The 16,579-nt window shown below is 36.5% G+C and overlaps 4 non-coding genes across 4 annotated transcripts; all 4 read right to left on the bottom strand.

Moving 5' to 3' along the window:
* Positions 1-14,822: 14,822 nt before the first annotated feature.
* LOC135032383 (U1 spliceosomal RNA) lies at positions 14,823-14,985 on the bottom strand. Its single transcript, XR_010227923.1, has one exon. It is a non-coding gene; the product is annotated as a U1 spliceosomal RNA (small nuclear RNA).
* Positions 14,986-15,137: 152 nt separating this feature from the next.
* LOC135032349 (U1 spliceosomal RNA) lies at positions 15,138-15,301 on the bottom strand. Its single transcript, XR_010227890.1, has one exon. It is a non-coding gene; the product is annotated as a U1 spliceosomal RNA (small nuclear RNA).
* Positions 15,302-15,972: 671 nt separating this feature from the next.
* Positions 15,973-16,135, bottom strand: LOC135032368 (U1 spliceosomal RNA). Its single transcript, XR_010227909.1, has one exon. It is a non-coding gene; the product is annotated as a U1 spliceosomal RNA (small nuclear RNA).
* Positions 16,136-16,287: 152 nt separating this feature from the next.
* LOC135032362 (U1 spliceosomal RNA) lies at positions 16,288-16,451 on the bottom strand. Its single transcript, XR_010227903.1, has one exon. It is a non-coding gene; the product is annotated as a U1 spliceosomal RNA (small nuclear RNA).
* Between the last annotated feature and the right edge of the window lie 128 nt (positions 16,452-16,579).

Raw genomic sequence — 16,579 nt, 5'->3', positions numbered from 1 at the left:
CCTTTCCAATGAAGCAAGTTTAATTTAGTAATAGGTGAAAAACCATCCCTACAAAGGTGTTAATCAGAGACTTGGCTTTGTGGACACTTTTCAGAGAACAAATTTGTTAGCATAAAAATAAAGCCAGAAATGAAGAGCTGTTTAATCACTCAATTGGATTTTTTTGCCAGCATATTTCTTTTTCTCTGCAACCCACTGCTAAATTGTGCTTCCTAGCTGTTTTTATAAAATCACTGAATCAAATCTAACTCTGATTACATCAGAGAAGGCTAGGTACCCTACACAATAAGAGGGGGTTTGAAATTTTGACTTGTCTTCTTAAATATCACCAAAATCTGATCACAAGGTCAATTACGTCCCTGGGTAGGATGTAACCACCAACCTTTTGGTTAATAGCCGTACACACTAACCAATTGCGCCACAGAGACACTTTGCAAAAAGTACATACTGACAAAGGCTAATAAGCATTCATCTAGAACATATCCTAGAAAAACTTTAAAAAGTCAATAATCTGGAGAGTTTTTGAAAGATGTTTCTTCCATCAACCAACAAAGAAACACATTGGTACTTTCCCATGATGAGTGAGTGCTTCAGGATCTCTTGCACTTACATGTGCAGCAGAGTACTCCAATGGAAGCATGCTGGGCCCATAACCCAGAGGTAGGCAGATTGAAACTATCCTTTGTTATATGCATTTTTTTTGTTAATTAAAGTAATCCAAAACTGGGATGGATATTTTTGCTCTTTTATTTTTACTTAAAGTACAATAACTTTTACCATTTTAATTTGTTTTAATAGTATATTGACAGTATTGTTTTCTTTCAAAAATCCACTTAATTTTCTTTACCCAATTATTAAAATGGTAATTGACAAAAACAAACTACATTGTCACCAGAAGAGCAATACAAAATGTACAAGTGATATATTAAAATCATCTTTCCAGGTTGAATTTTAATGATGCATTGGGGCAACGATTTTGTGAGAAACATCTTCACCCTTAAATAAAGATTTTCTTAATTCCTTACCTGTGTGCTAATTAGATATCACCTTGTTTTCACATTAAACAGACTTCCACATGAGAAAGCAGCAAGGATGCAGTGGCGTTAATGTTTCCTGGTGTCAACCTGTATTATTTCAGTAGACATTGAAATGAGGATGCATCTTGCTGCCTTTCCAATGAAGCAAGTTTAATTTAGTAATAGGTGAAAAACCATCCTTACAAAGGTGTTAATCAGAGACTTGGCTTTGTGGACACTTTTCAGAGAACAAATTTGTTAGCATAAAAATAAAGCCAGAAAATGAAGAGCTGTTTATTCACTCAATTGGATTTTTCTGCCAGCATATTTTTTTTCTCTGCAACCTACTGCTAAATTGTGCTTCCTAGCTGTTTTTATAAAATCACTGAATCAAATCTAACTCTGATTACATCAGGGAAGGCCAGGTACCCACACCATAACAGGGGGTTTGAAATTTTGACTTGTCTACTTAAATATCACCAAAATCTGATCACAAGGTCAATTACATCCCTGGGTGGGATTGAACCACCAACCTTTTGGTTAATAGCCAAACACACTAACCGATTGCGCCACTGAGACACTTTGCAAAAAGTACATACTGACAAAGGCTAATAAGCATTCATCTAGAACGTTTCCTAGAAAAACTTTAAAAAGTCAATAATCTGGAGAGTTTTTGTAAGATGTTTCTTCCATCAACCAACGAAGAAACACATTGGTACTTTCCCACGATGAGTGAGTGCTTCAGGATCTCTTGCACTTACATGTGCAGCAGAGTACTGCAATGGAAGCATGCTGGGCCCATAACCCAGAGGTAGGCAGATTGAAATTATCCTTTGCTATATGCATTTTTTTTGTTAATTAAAGTAATTCAAAACTGGGATTGATATTTTTGCTCTTTTATTTTTACTTAAAGTACAATAACTTTTACCATTTTAATTTGTTTTAATAGTATATTGACAGTATTGTTTTCTTTCAAAAATCCACTTAATTTTCTTTACCCTATTATTAAAATGGTAATTGACAAAAACAAACTACATTGTCACCAGAAGAGCAATACAAAATGTACAAGTGATATATTAAAATCATCTTTCCAGCTTGAATTTCAATGATGCATTGGGGCAACGATTTTGTGAGAAACATCTTCACCCTTAAATAAAGATTTTCTTAATTCCTTACCTGTGTGCTAATTAGATATCACCTTGTTTTCACATTAAACAGACTTCAACATGAGAAAGCAGCAAGGATGCAGTGGCGTTAATGTTTCCTGGTGTCAACCTGTATTATTTCAGTAGACATTGAAATGAGGATGCATCTTGCTGCCTTTCCAATGAAGCAAGTTTAATTTAGTAATAGGTGAAAAACCATCCCTACAAAGGTGTTAATCAGAGACTTGGCTTTGTGGACACTTTTCAGAGAACAAATTTGTTAGCATAAAAATAAAGCCAGAAATGAAGAGCTGTTTAATCACTCAATTGGATTTTTTTGCCAGCATATTTCTTTTTCTCTGCAACCCACTGCTAAATTGTGCTTCCTAGCTGTTTTTATAAAATCACTGAATCAAATCTAACTCTGATTACATCAGAGAAGGCTAGGTACCCTACACAATAAGAGGGGGTTTGAAATTTTGACTTGTCTACTTAAATATCACCAAAATCTGATCACAAGGTCAATTACGTCCCTGGGTAGGATGTAACCACCAACCTTTTGGTTAATAGCCGTACACACTAACCAATTGCGCCACAGAGACACTTTGCAAAAAGTACATACTGACAAAAGCTAATAAGCATTCATCTAGAACATATCCTAGAAAAACTTTAAAAAGTCAATAATCTGGAGAGTTTTTGAAAGATGTTTCTTCCATCAACCAACAAAGAAACACATTGGTACTTTCCCATGATGAGTGAGTGCTTCAGGATCTCTTGCACTTACATGTGCAGCAGAGTACTCCAATGGAAGCATGCTGGGCCCATAACCCAGAGGTAGGCAGATTGAAACTATCCTTTGTTATATGCATTTTTTTTGTTAATTAAAGTAATCCAAAACTGGGATGGATATTTTTGCTCTTTTATTTTTACTTAAAGTACAATAACTTTTACCATTTTAATTTGTTTTAATAGTATATTGACAGTATTGTTTTCTTTCAAAAATCCACTTAATTTTCTTTACCCAATTATTAAAATGGTAATTGACAAAAACAAACTACATTGTCACCAGAAGAGCAATACAAAATGTACAAGTGATATATTAAAATCATCTTTCCAGGTTGAATTTTAATGATGCATTGGGGCAACGATTTTGTGAGAAACATCTTCACCCTTAAATAAAGATTTTCTTAATTCCTTACCTGTGTGCTAATTAGATATCACCTTGTTTTCACATTAAACAGACTTCCACATGAGAAAGCAGCAAGGATGCAGTGGCGTTAATGTTTCCTGGTGTCAACCTGTATTATTTCAGTAGACATTGAAATGAGGATGCATCTTGCTGCCTTTCCAATGAAGCAAGTTTAATTTAGTAATAGGTGAAAAACCATCCTTACAAAGGTGTTAATCAGAGACTTGGCTTTGTGGACACTTTTCAGAGAACAAATTTGTTAGCATAAAAATAAAGCCAGAAAATGAAGAGCTGTTTATTCACTCAATTGGATTTTTCTGCCAGCATATTTTTTTTCTCTGCAACCTACTGCTAAATTGTGCTTCCTAGCTGTTTTTATAAAATCACTGAATCAAATCTAACTCTGATTACATCAGGGAAGGCCAGGTACCCACACCATAACAGGGGGTTTGAAATTTTGACTTGTCTACTTAAATATCACCAAAATCTGATCACAAGGTCAATTACATCCCTGGGTGGGATTGAACCACCAACCTTTTGGTTAATAGCCGAACACACTAACCGATTGCGCCACTATGACACTTTGCAAAAAGTACATACTGACAAAGGCTAATAAGCATTCATCTAGAACGTTTCCTAGAAAAACTTTAAAAAGTCAATAATCTGGAGAGTTTTTGTAAGATGTTTCTTCCATCAACCAACGAAGAAACACATTGGTACTTTCCCACGATGAGTGAGTGCTTCAGGATCTCTTGCACTTACATGTGCAGCAGAGTACTGCAATGGAAGCATGCTGGGCCGATAACCCAGAGGTAGGCAGATTGAAACTATCCTCTGCTATATGCATTTTTTTTTAATTAAAGTAATCCAAAATTGGGATTGATATTTTGGCTCTTTTATTTTTACTTAAAGTACAATAACTTTTACCATTTTAATTTGTTTTAATAGTATATTGACAGTATTGTTTTCTTTCAAAAATCCACTTAATTTTCTTTACCCTATTATTAAAATGGTAATTGACAAAAACAAACTACATTGTCACCAGAAGAGCAATACAAAATGTACAAGTGATATATTAAAATCATCTTTCCAGCTTGAATTTCAATGATGCATTTGGGCAACGATTTTGTGAGAAACATCTTCACCCTTAAATAAAGATTTTCTTAATTCCTTACCTGTGTGCTAATTAGATATCACCTTGTTTTCACATTAAACAGACTTCCACATGAGAAAGCAGCAAGGATGCAGTGGCGTTAATGTTTCCTGGTGTCAACCTGTATTATTTCAGTAGACATTGAAATGAGGATGCATCTTGCTGCCTTTCCAATGAAGCAAGTTTAATTTAGTAATAGGTGAAAAACCATCCCTACAAAGGTGTTAATCAGAGACTTGGCTTTGTGGACACTTTTCAGAGAACAAATTTGTTATCATAAAAATAAACCAGAAAATGAAGAGCTGTTTAATCACTCAATTGGATTTTTTTGCCAGCATATTTTTTTTCTCTGCAACCTACTGCTAAATTGTGCTTCCTAGCTGTTTTTTATAAAATCACTGAATCAAATCTAACTCTGATTACATCAGAGAAGGCCAGGTACCCTACACAATAAGAGGGGGTTTGAAATTTTGACTTGTCTACTTAAAGATCACCAAAATCTGAACACAAGGTCAATTACGTCCCTGGGTGGGATTGAACCACCAACCTTTTGGTTAATAGCCTTACACACTAACCAATTGCGCCACAGAGACACTTTGCAAAAGTACATACTGACAAAATCTAATAAGCATTCATCTAGAACGTTTCCTAGAAAAACTTTAAAAAGTCAATAATCTGGAGAGTTTTTGTAAGATGTTTCTTCCATCAACCAATGAAGAAACACATTGGTACTTTCCCATGATGAGTGAGTGCTTCAGGATCTTTTGCACTTACATGTGCAGCAGAGTACTGCAATGGAAGCATGCTGGGCCCATAACCCAGAGGTAGGCAGATTGAAACTATCCTTTGCTATATGCATTTTTTTTGTTAATTAAAGTAATCCAAAACTGGGATTGATATTTTGGCTCTTTTATTTTTACTTAAAGTACAATAACTTTTACCATTTTAATTTGTTTTAATAGTATATTGACAGTATTGTTTTCTTTCAAAAATCCACTTAATTTTCTTTACCCAATTATTAAAATGGTAATTGACAAAAACAAACTACATTGTCACCAGAAGAGCAATACAAAATGTACAAGTGATATATTAAAATCATCTTTCCAGGTTGAATTTTAATGATGCATTGGGGCAACGATTTTGTGAGAAACATCTTCACCCTTAAATAAAGATTTTCTTAATTCCTTACCTGTGTGCTAATTAGATATCACCTTGTTTTCACATTAAACAGACTTCCACATGAGAAAGCAGCAAGGATGCAGTGGCGTTAATGTTTCCTGGTGTCAACCTGTATTATTTCAGTAGACATTGAAATGAGGATGCATCTTGCTGCCTTTCCAATGAAGCAAGTTTAATTTAGTAATAGGTGAAAAACCATCCTTACAAAGGTGTTAATCAGAGACTTGGCTTTGTGGACACTTTTCAGAGAACAAATTTGTTAGCATAAAAATAAAGCCAGAAAATGAAGAGCTGTTTATTCACTCAATTGGATTTTTCTGCCAGCATATTTTTTTTCTCTGCAACCTACTGCTAAATTGTGCTTCCTAGCTGTTTTTATAAAATCACTGAATCAAATCTAACTCTGATTACATCAGGGAAGGCCAGGTACCCACACCATAACAGGGGGTTTGAAATTTTGACTTGTCTACTTAAATATCACCAAAATCTGATCACAAGGTCAATTACATCCCTGGGTGGGATTGAACCACCAACCTTTTGGTTAATAGCCGAACACACTAACCGATTGCGCCACTGAGACACTTTGCAAAAAGTACATACTGACAAAGGCTAATAAGCATTCATCTAGAACGTTTCCTAGAAAAACTTTAAAAAGTCAATAATCTGGAGAGTTTTTGTAAGATGTTTCTTCCATCAACCAACGAAGAAACACATTGGTACTTTCCCACGATGAGTGAGTGCTTCAGGATCTCTTGCACTTACATGTGCAGCAGAGTACTGCAATGGAAGCATGCTGGGCCCATAACCCAGAGGTAGGCAGATTGAAATTATCCTTTGCTATATGCATTTTTTTTGTTAATTAAAGTAATTCAAAACTGGGATTGATATTTTTGCTCTTTTATTTTTACTTAAAGTACAATAACTTTTACCATTTTAATTTGTTTTAATAGTATATTGACAGTATTGTTTTCTTTCAAAAATCCACTTAATTTTCTTTACCCTATTATTAAAATGGTAATTGACAAAAACAAACTACATTGTCACCAGAAGAGCAATACAAAATGTACAAGTGATATATTAAAATCATCTTTCCAGCTTGAATTTCAATGATGCATTGGGGCAACGATTTTGTGAGAAACATCTTCACCCTTAAATAAAGATTTTCTTAATTCCTTACCTGTGTGCTAATTAGATATCACCTTGTTTTCACATTAAACAGACTTCAACATGAGAAAGCAGCAAGGATGCAGTGGCGTTAATGTTTCCTGGTGTCAACCTGTATTATTTCAGTAGACATTGAAATGAGGATGCATCTTGCTGCCTTTCCAATGAAGCAAGTTTAATTTAGTAATAGGTGAAAAACCATCCCTACAAAGGTGTTAATCAGAGACTTGGCTTTGTGGACACTTTTCAGAGAACAAATTTGTTAGCATAAAAATAAAGCCAGAAATGAAGAGCTGTTTAATCACTCAATTGGATTTTTTTGCCAGCATATTTCTTTTTCTCTGCAACCCACTGCTAAATTGTGCTTCCTAGCTGTTTTTATAAAATCACTGAATCAAATCTAACTCTGATTACATCAGAGAAGGCTAGGTACCCTACACAATAAGAGGGGGTTTGAAATTTTGACTTGTCTACTTAAATATCACCAAAATCTGATCACAAGGTCAATTACGTCCCTGGGTGGGATTGAACCACCAACCTTTTGGTTAATAGCCTTACACACTAACCAATTGCGCCACAGAGACACTTTGCAAAAGTACATACTGACAAAATCTAATAAGCATTCATCTAGAACGTTTCCTAGAAAAACTTTAAAAAGTCAATAATCTGGAGAGTTTTTGTAAGATGTTTCTTCCATCAACCAATGAAGAAACACATTGGTACTTTCCCATGATGAGTGAGTGCTTCAGGATCTTTTGCACTTACATGTGCAGCAGAGTACTGCAATGGAAGCATGCTGGGCCCATAACCCAGAGGTAGGCAGATTGAAACTATCCTTTGCTATATGCATTTTTTTTGTTAATTAAAGTAATTCAAAACTGGGATTGATATTTTTGCTCTTTTATTTTTACTTAAAGTACAATAACTTTTACCATTTTAATTTGTTTTAATAGTATATTGACAGTATTGTTTTCTTTCAAAAATCCACTTAATTTTCTTTACCCTATTATTAAAATGGTAATTGACAAAAACAAACTACATTGTCACCAGAAGAGCAATACAAAATGTACAAGTGATATATTAAAATCATCTTTCCAGCTTGAATTTCAATGATGCATTGGGGCAACGATTTTGTGAGAAACATCTTCACCCTTAAATAAAGATTTTCTTAATTCCTTACCTGTGTGCTAATTAGATATCACCTTGTTTTCACATTAAACAGACTTCAACATGAGAAAGCAGCAAGGATGCAGTGGCGTTAATGTTTCCTGGTGTCAACCTGTATTATTTCAGTAGACATTGAAATGAGGATGCATCTTGCTGCCTTTCCAATGAAGCAAGTTTAATTTAGTAATAGGTGAAAAACCATCCCTACAAAGGTGTTAATCAGAGACTTGGCTTTGTGGACACTTTTCAGAGAACAAATTTGTTAGCATAAAAATAAAGCCAGAAATGAAGAGCTGTTTAATCACTCAATTGGATTTTTTTGCCAGCATATTTCTTTTTCTCTGCAACCCACTGCTAAATTGTGCTTCCTAGCTGTTTTTATAAAATCACTGAATCAAATCTAACTCTGATTACATCAGAGAAGGCTAGGTACCCTACACAATAAGAGGGGGTTTGAAATTTTGACTTGTCTACTTAAATATCACCAAAATCTGATCACAAGGTCAATTACGTCCCTGGGTGGGATTGAACCACCAACCTTTTGGTTAATAGCCTTACACACTAACCAATTGCGCCACAGAGACACTTTGCAAAAGTACATACTGACAAAATCTAATAAGCATTCATCTAGAACGTTTCCTAGAAAAACTTTAAAAAGTCAATAATCTGGAGAGTTTTTGTAAGATGTTTCTTCCATCAACCAATGAAGAAACACATTGGTACTTTCCCATGATGAGTGAGTGCTTCAGGATCTTTTGCACTTACATGTGCAGCAGAGTACTGCAATGGAAGCATGCTGGGCCCATAACCCAGAGGTAGGCAGATTGAAACTATCCTTTGCTATATGCATTTTTTTTGTTAATTAAAGTAATCCAAAACTGGGATTGATATTTTGGCTCTTTTATTTTTACTTAAAGTACAATAACTTTTACCATTTTAATTTGTTTTGATAGTATATTGACAGTATTGTTTTCTTTCAAAAATCCACTTAATTTTCTTTACCCTATTATTAAAATGGTAATTGACAAAAACAAACTACATTGTCACCAGAAGAGCAATACAAAATGTACAAGTGATATATTAAAATCATCTTTCCAGCTTGAATTTCAATGATGCATTGGGGCAACGATTTTGTGAGAAACATCTTCACCCTTAAATAAAGATTTTCTTAATTCCTTACCTGTGTGCTAATTAGATATCACCTTGTTTTCACATTAAACAGACTTCCACATGAGAAAGCAGCAAGGATGCAGTGGCGTTAATGTTTCCTGGTGTCAACCTGTATTATTTCAGTAGACATTGAAATGAGGATGCATCTTGCTGCCTTTCCAATGAAGCAAGTTTAATTTAGTAATAGGTGAAAAACCATCCCTACAAAGGTGTTAATCAGAGACTTGGCTTTGTGGACACTTTTCAGAGAACAAATTTGTTATCATAAAAATAAACCAGAAAATGAAGAGCTGTTTAATCACTCAATTGGATTTTTTTGCCAGCATATTTTTTTTCTCTGCAACCCACTGCTAAATTGTGCTTCCTAGCTGTTTTTTTATATAATCACTGAATCAAATCTAACTCTGATAACATCAGAGAAGGCCAGGTACCCTACACAATAAGAGGGGTTTTGAAATTTTGACTTGTCTACTTAAAGATCACCAAAATCTGAGCACAAGGTCAATTACGTCCCTGGGTGGGATTGAACCACCAACCTTTTGGTTAATAGCCTTACACACTAACCAATTGCGCCACAGAGACACTTTGCAAAAGTACATACTGACAAAGGCTAATAAGCATTCATCTAGAACGTTTCCTAGAAAAACTTTAAAAAGTCAATAATCTGGAGAGTTTTTGTAAGATGTTTCTTCCATCAACCAATGAAGAAACACATTGGTACTTTTCCATGATGAGTGAGTGCTTCAGGATCTCTTGCACTTACATGTGCAGCAGAGTACTGCAATGGAAGCATGCTGGGCCCATAACCCAGAGGTAGGCAGATTGAAACTATCCTTTGCTATATGCATTTTTTTTGTTAATTAAAGTAATCCAAAACTGGGATTGATATTTTGGCTCTTTTATTTTTACTTAAAGTACAATAACTTTTACCATTTTAATTTGTTTTGATAGTATATTGACAGTATTGTTTTCTTTCAAAAATCCACTTAATTTTCTTTACCCTATTATTAAAATGGCAATTGACAAAAACAAACTACATTGTCACCAGAAGAGCAATACAAAATGTACAAGTGATATATTAAAATCATCTTTCCAGCTTGAATTTCAATGATGCATTGGGGCAACGATTTTGTGAGAAACATCTTCACCCTTAAATAAAGATTTTCTTAATTCCTTACCTGTGTGCTAATTAGATATCACCTTGTTTTCACATTAAACAGACTTCCACATGAGAAAGCAGCAAGGATGCAGTGGCGTTAATGTTTCCTGGTGTCAACCTGTATTATTTCAGTAGACATTGAAATGAGGATGCATCTTGCTGCCTTTCCAATGAAGCAAGTTTAATTTAGTAATAGGTGAAAAACCATCCCTACAAAGGTGTTAATCAGAGACTTGGCTTTGTGGACACTTTTCAGAGAACAAATTTGTTAGCATAAAAATAAAGCGAGAAAATGAAGAGCTGTTTAATCACTCAATTGGATTTTTTTGCCAGCATATTTTTTTTATCTGCAACCCACTGCTAAATTGTGCTTCCTAGCTGTTTTTTATAAAATCACTGAATCAAATCTAACTCTGATTACATCAGAGAAGGCCAGGTACCCTACACAATAAGAGGGGGTTTGAAATTTTGACTTGTCTACTTAAATATCACCAAAATCTGATCACAAGGTCAATTACATTCCTGGGTGGGATTGAACCACCAACCTTTTGATAATAGCCTTACACACTAACCAATTGCGCCACAGAGACACTTTGCAAAAGTACATACTGACAAAGGCTAATACATTCATCTAGAACGTTTCCTAGAAAAACTTTAAAAAGTCAATAATCTGGAGAGTTTTTGTAAGATGTTTCTTCCATCAACCAACGAAGAAACACATTGGTACTTTCCCATGATGAGTGAGTGCTTCAGGATCTCTTGCACTTACATGTGCAGCAGAGTACTGCAATGGAAGCATGCTGGGCCCATAACCCAGAGGTAGGCAGATTGAAATTATCCTTTGCTATATGCATTTTTTTTTGTTAATTAAAGTAATTCAAAACTGGGATTGATATTTTTGCTCTTTTATTTTTACTTAAAGTACAATAACTTTTACCATTTTAATTTGTTTTAATAGTATATTGACAGTATTGTTTTCTTTCAAAAATCCACTTAATTTTCTTTACCCTATTATTAAAATGGTTACCCTATTATTAAAATGGTAATTGACAAAAACAAACTACATTGTCACCAGAAGAGCAATACAAAATGTACAAGTGATATATTAAAATCATCTTTCCAGCTTGAATTTCAATGATGCATTGGGGCAACGATTTTGTGAGAAACATCTTCACCCTTAAATAAAGATTTTCTTAATTCCTTACCTGTGTGCTAATTAGATATCACCTTGTTTTCACATTAAACAGACTTCCACATGAGAAAGCAGCAAGGATGCAGTGGCGTTAATGTTTCCTGGTGTCAACCTGTATTATTTCAGTAGACATTGAAATGAGGATGCATCTTGCTGCCTTTCCAATGAAGCAAGTTTAATTTAGTAATAGGTGAAAAACCATCCCTACAAAGGTGTTAATCAGAGACTTGGCTTTGTGGACACTTTTCAGAGAACAAATTTGTTAGCATAAAAATAAAGCCAGAAATGAAGAGCTGTTTAATCACTCAATTGGATTTTTTTGCCAGCATATTTCTTTTTCTCTGCAACCCACTGCTAAATTGTGCTTCCTAGCTGTTTTTATAAAATCACTGAATCAAATCTAACTCTGATTACATCAGAGAAGGCTAGGTACCCTACACAATAAGAGGGGGTTTGAAATTTTGACTTGTCTACTTAAATATCACCAAAATCTGATCACAAGGTCAATTACGTCCCTGGGTAGGATGTAACCACCAACCTTTTGGTTAATAGCCGTACACACTAACCAATTGCGCCACAGAGACACTTTGCAAAAAGTACATACTGACAAAGGCTAATAAGCATTCATCTAGAACGTTTCCTAGAAAAACTTTAAAAAGTCAATAATCTGGAGAGTTTTTGTAAGATGTTTCTTCCATCAACCAACAAAGAAACACATTGGTACTTTCCCATGATGAGTGAGTGCTTCAGGATCTCTTGCACTTACATGTGCAGCAGAGTACTCCAATGGAAGCATGCTGGGCCCATAACCCAGAGGTAGGCAGATTGAAACTATCCTTTGTTATATGCATTTTTTTTGTTAATTAAAGTAATCCAAAACTGGGATGGATATTTTTGCTCTTTTATTTTTACTTAAAGTACAATAACTTTTACCATTTTAATTTGTTTTAATAGTATATTGACAGTATTGTTTTCTTTCAAAAATCCACTTAATTTTCTTTACCCTATTATTAAAATGGTAATTGACAAAAACAAACTACATTGTCACCAGAAGAGCAATACAAAATGTACAAGTGATATATTAAAATCATCTTTCCAGGTTGAATTTCAATGATGCATTGGGGCAACGATTTTGTGAGAAACATCTTCACCCTTAAATAAAGATTTTCTTAATTCCTTACCTGTGTGCTAATTAGATATCACCTTGTTTTCACATTAAACAGACTTCCACATGAGAAAGCAGCAAGGATGCAGTGGCGTTAATGTTTCCTGGTGTCAACCTGTATTATTTCAGTAGACATTGAAATGAGGATGCATCTTGCTGCCTTTCCAATGAAGCAAGTTTAATTTAGTAATAGGTGAAAAACCATCCTTACAAAGGTGTTAATCAGAGACTTGGCTTTGTGGACACTTTTCAGAGAACAAATTTGTTAGCATAAAAATAAAGCCAGAAAATGAAGAGCTGTTTATTCACTCAATTGGATTTTTCTGCCAGCATATTTTTTTTCTCTGCAACCTACTGCTAAATTGTGCTTCCTAGCTGTTTTTATAAAATCACTGAATCAAATCTAACTCTGATTACATCAGGGAAGGCCAGGTACCCACACCATAACAGGGGGTTTGAAATTTTGACTTGTCTACTTAAATATCACCAAAATCTGATCACAAGGTCAATTACATCCCTGGGTGGGATTGAACCACCAACCTTTTGGTTAATAGCCGAACACACTAACCGATTGCGCCACTGAGACACTTTGCAAAAAGTACATACTGACAAAGGCTAATAAGCATTCATCTAGAACGTTTCCTAGAAAAACTTTAAAAAGTCAATAATCTGGAGAGTTTTTGTAAGATGTTTCTTCCATCAACCAACGAAGAAACACATTGGTACTTTCCCACGATGAGTGAGTGCTTCAGGATCTCTTGCACTTACATGTGCAGCAGAGTACTGCAATGGAAGCATGCTGGGCCGATAACCCAGAGGTAGGCAGATTGAAACTATCCTCTGCTATATGCATTTTTTTTTAATTAAAGTAATCCAAAATTGGGATTGATATTTTGGCTCTTTTATTTTTACTTAAAGTACAATAACTTTTACCATTTTAATTTGTTTAATAGTATATTGACAGTATTGTTTTCTTTCAAAAATCCACTTAATTTTCTTTACCCTATTATTAAAATGGTAATTGACAAAAACAAACTACATTGTCACCAGAAGAGCAATACAAAATGTACAAGTGATATATTAAAATCATCTTTCCAGCTTGAATTTCAATGATGCATTGGGGCAACGATTTTGTTAGAAACATCTTCACCCTTAAATAAAGATTTTCTTAATTCCTTACCTGTGTGCTAATTAGATATCACCTTGTTTTCACATTAAACCGACTTCCACATGAGAAAGCAGCAAGGATGCAGTGGCGTTAATGTTTCCTGGTGTCAACCTGTATTATTTCAGTAGATATTGAAATGACGATGCATCTTGCTGCCTTTCCAATGAAGCAAGTTTAATTTAGTAATAGGTGAAAAACCATCCCTACAAAGGTGTTAATCAGATACTTGGCTTTGTGGACACTTTTCAGAGAACAAATTTGTTAGCATAAAAATAAAGCCAGAAAATGAAGAGCTGTTTAATCACTCAATTGGATTTTTTGCCAGCATATTTCTTTTTCTCTGCAACCCACTGCTAAATTGTGCTTCCTAGCTGTTTTTTTTATAAAATCACTTAATCAAATCTAACTCTGATTACATCAGAGAAGGCCAGGTACCCTACACCACAAGAGGGGGTTTGAAATTTTGACTTGTCTACTTAAAGATCACCAAAATCTGATAACAAGGTAAATTACGTCCCTGGGTGGGATTGAACCACCAACCTTTTGGATAATAACCGAGCACGCTAACTGATTGCGCCACAGAGACACTTTGCAAACGTACATTCTGACAAACGCTAATAAGCATTCATCTAGAACGTTTCCTAGAAATACTTTAAAAAGTCAATAATCTGGAGAGTTTTTGTAAGATGTTTCTTCCATCAATCAACGAAGAACATTCAAGCTGATTTCTTGCAGCAGCTGGGCACTGTAACAGCTCCAGAGCTGCTCTGTAAGGCAACTAAAAGGGTGTGGGCCCTGCAGCACTACCTGTAGTTCGCATTGTGCGTTGGAAGGCACAAAGTAAGCAGACGGGAGAAGTCAGGATAGTGCGCAAGGGCATAGAAGGGAGCGGCTCAAGAAAAGAGAAGTGGAAACAGACAGCAAACTAGGCTGGAGAGAGACCTGAGACAAATAGATCTGAATTATACGAGAGCCGACCAGGGGAAACACAAATTATGCAGTCGAGTTTCCCACATTTGGGGAAATAGCTGGAGCAGCACACACAGAGTGCAATGGGTGAGCCTTGCCCTGGGAGAAGCACCTTCATGATCATAGTATCTCACCTGGCAGGTAAGTAGGAGTTGGGCAAGAGCTGAGGAGGGTCGCTGCTCGGGCACCCCCCTGTCAAGTGAAGGAGATCCAACTGAGGCAGCACAAGAGAACTCTCGAAAGAAGAACAAGGCTAGAGGAAGATCTGAGACACAGAAATCTGGCTTTTACCAGAGCTGACCAGAGGAAAGCACAAACACAGTCCCCCACTACCACAAATAATGCAGTCGAGTTTCCCACATTTGGGGAAATCACAGGGGTCAGCATACCCAGAATGCAATGAATGAACCTCACCCTGGGAGAACAATCTTCATGACCATGGTATCTCCTATGCAAAATAAGTATGATTTGGGATAGGGCTGGGGAGGGCCGCTGCTCAGGCACATCTCTGTCAAGTAAAGGAGATTCAACTGAGGCAGCACAAGGGAACTCTCATCTGGGGACAACAACTGCAGGGAGAACACATATTTTCAGATGAACATGGGAGGGCAGAAGGCTGCCTAATACTGAAGCACCCCCAAACAACAAACCAAATGCAAAAACTAGTACAAGCATTCCTGGGGGAAGGCCTGCTGCAGATGGATTTGCATATGGTGATGTCATCCAAGCAGTGGGTCAAAGTTGGCTTCAACCCTCGTCTGCATATGAAAAGAGAAAAGGGGCGTGCAGGGCATGGCGGCCTTTTGCGGCGCTTGGATGACCCCTAGTTCGCATTAAACACCTCCACCCTACTTCGGTGTGGGGCTCATGTTGGCTATGCCCCAGCCCCTGAAGCATTCAAGCTGATTACTTGCAGCAGCTGGGCACTGTAATAGCTCCAGAGCTGCTCTGTAAGGCAAGTAAAAGGGTGTGGGCCCTGCAGCACTACCTGTAGTTCGCATTGTGCTTTGGAAGGTACAAAGTAAGCAGATGGGAGAAGTCAAGATAGTGCGCAAGGGCATAGAAGGGAGCGGCTCAAGAAAAGAGAAGTTGAAACAGACAGCAAACTAGGCTGGAGAGAGACCTGAGACAAAGAGATCTGAATTATACGAGAGCTGACCAGGGGAAACACAAATTATGCAGTCAAGTTTCCCACATTTGGGGAAATCGCAGGAGCAGCACACCCAGAGTGCAATGGGTGAGCCTTGCCCTGGGAGAAGCACCTTCATGATCATAGTATCTCACCTGGCAGGTAAGTAGGAGTTGGGCTTGAGCTGGGGAGGGTCGATGCTCGGGCACCCCCCTGTCAAGTGAAGGAGATCCAACTGAGGCAGCACAAGGGAACTCTCGAAAGAAGAACAAGGCTAGAGGAAGATCTGAGACAAATAAATCTGACTTTTACCAGAGCTGACCAGAGGAAAGCACAAACACAGTCCCCCACTACCACAAATAATGCAGTCGAGTTTCCCACATTTGGGGAAATCATAGGAGTCAGCATACCCAGAATGCAATGAATGAACCTCACCCTGGGAGAACAATCTTCATGACCATGGTATCTCCTATGCAAAATAAGTATGATTTGGGATAGAGCTGGGGAGGGCCGCTGCTCAGGCACATCTCTGTCAAGTAAAGGAGATTCAACTGAGGCAGCACAAGGGAACTCTCATCTGGGGACAACAACTGCTGGGAGAACACATATTTTCA

The sequence above is a fragment of the Pseudophryne corroboree genome, unplaced genomic scaffold (genome assembly GCF_028390025.1).
Source record: "Pseudophryne corroboree isolate aPseCor3 unplaced genomic scaffold, aPseCor3.hap2 scaffold_542, whole genome shotgun sequence".
Classification (NCBI taxonomy): Eukaryota; Metazoa; Chordata; class Amphibia; order Anura; family Myobatrachidae; genus Pseudophryne; species Pseudophryne corroboree.
This window is presented reverse-complemented; position numbering and strand designations above follow the sequence as displayed.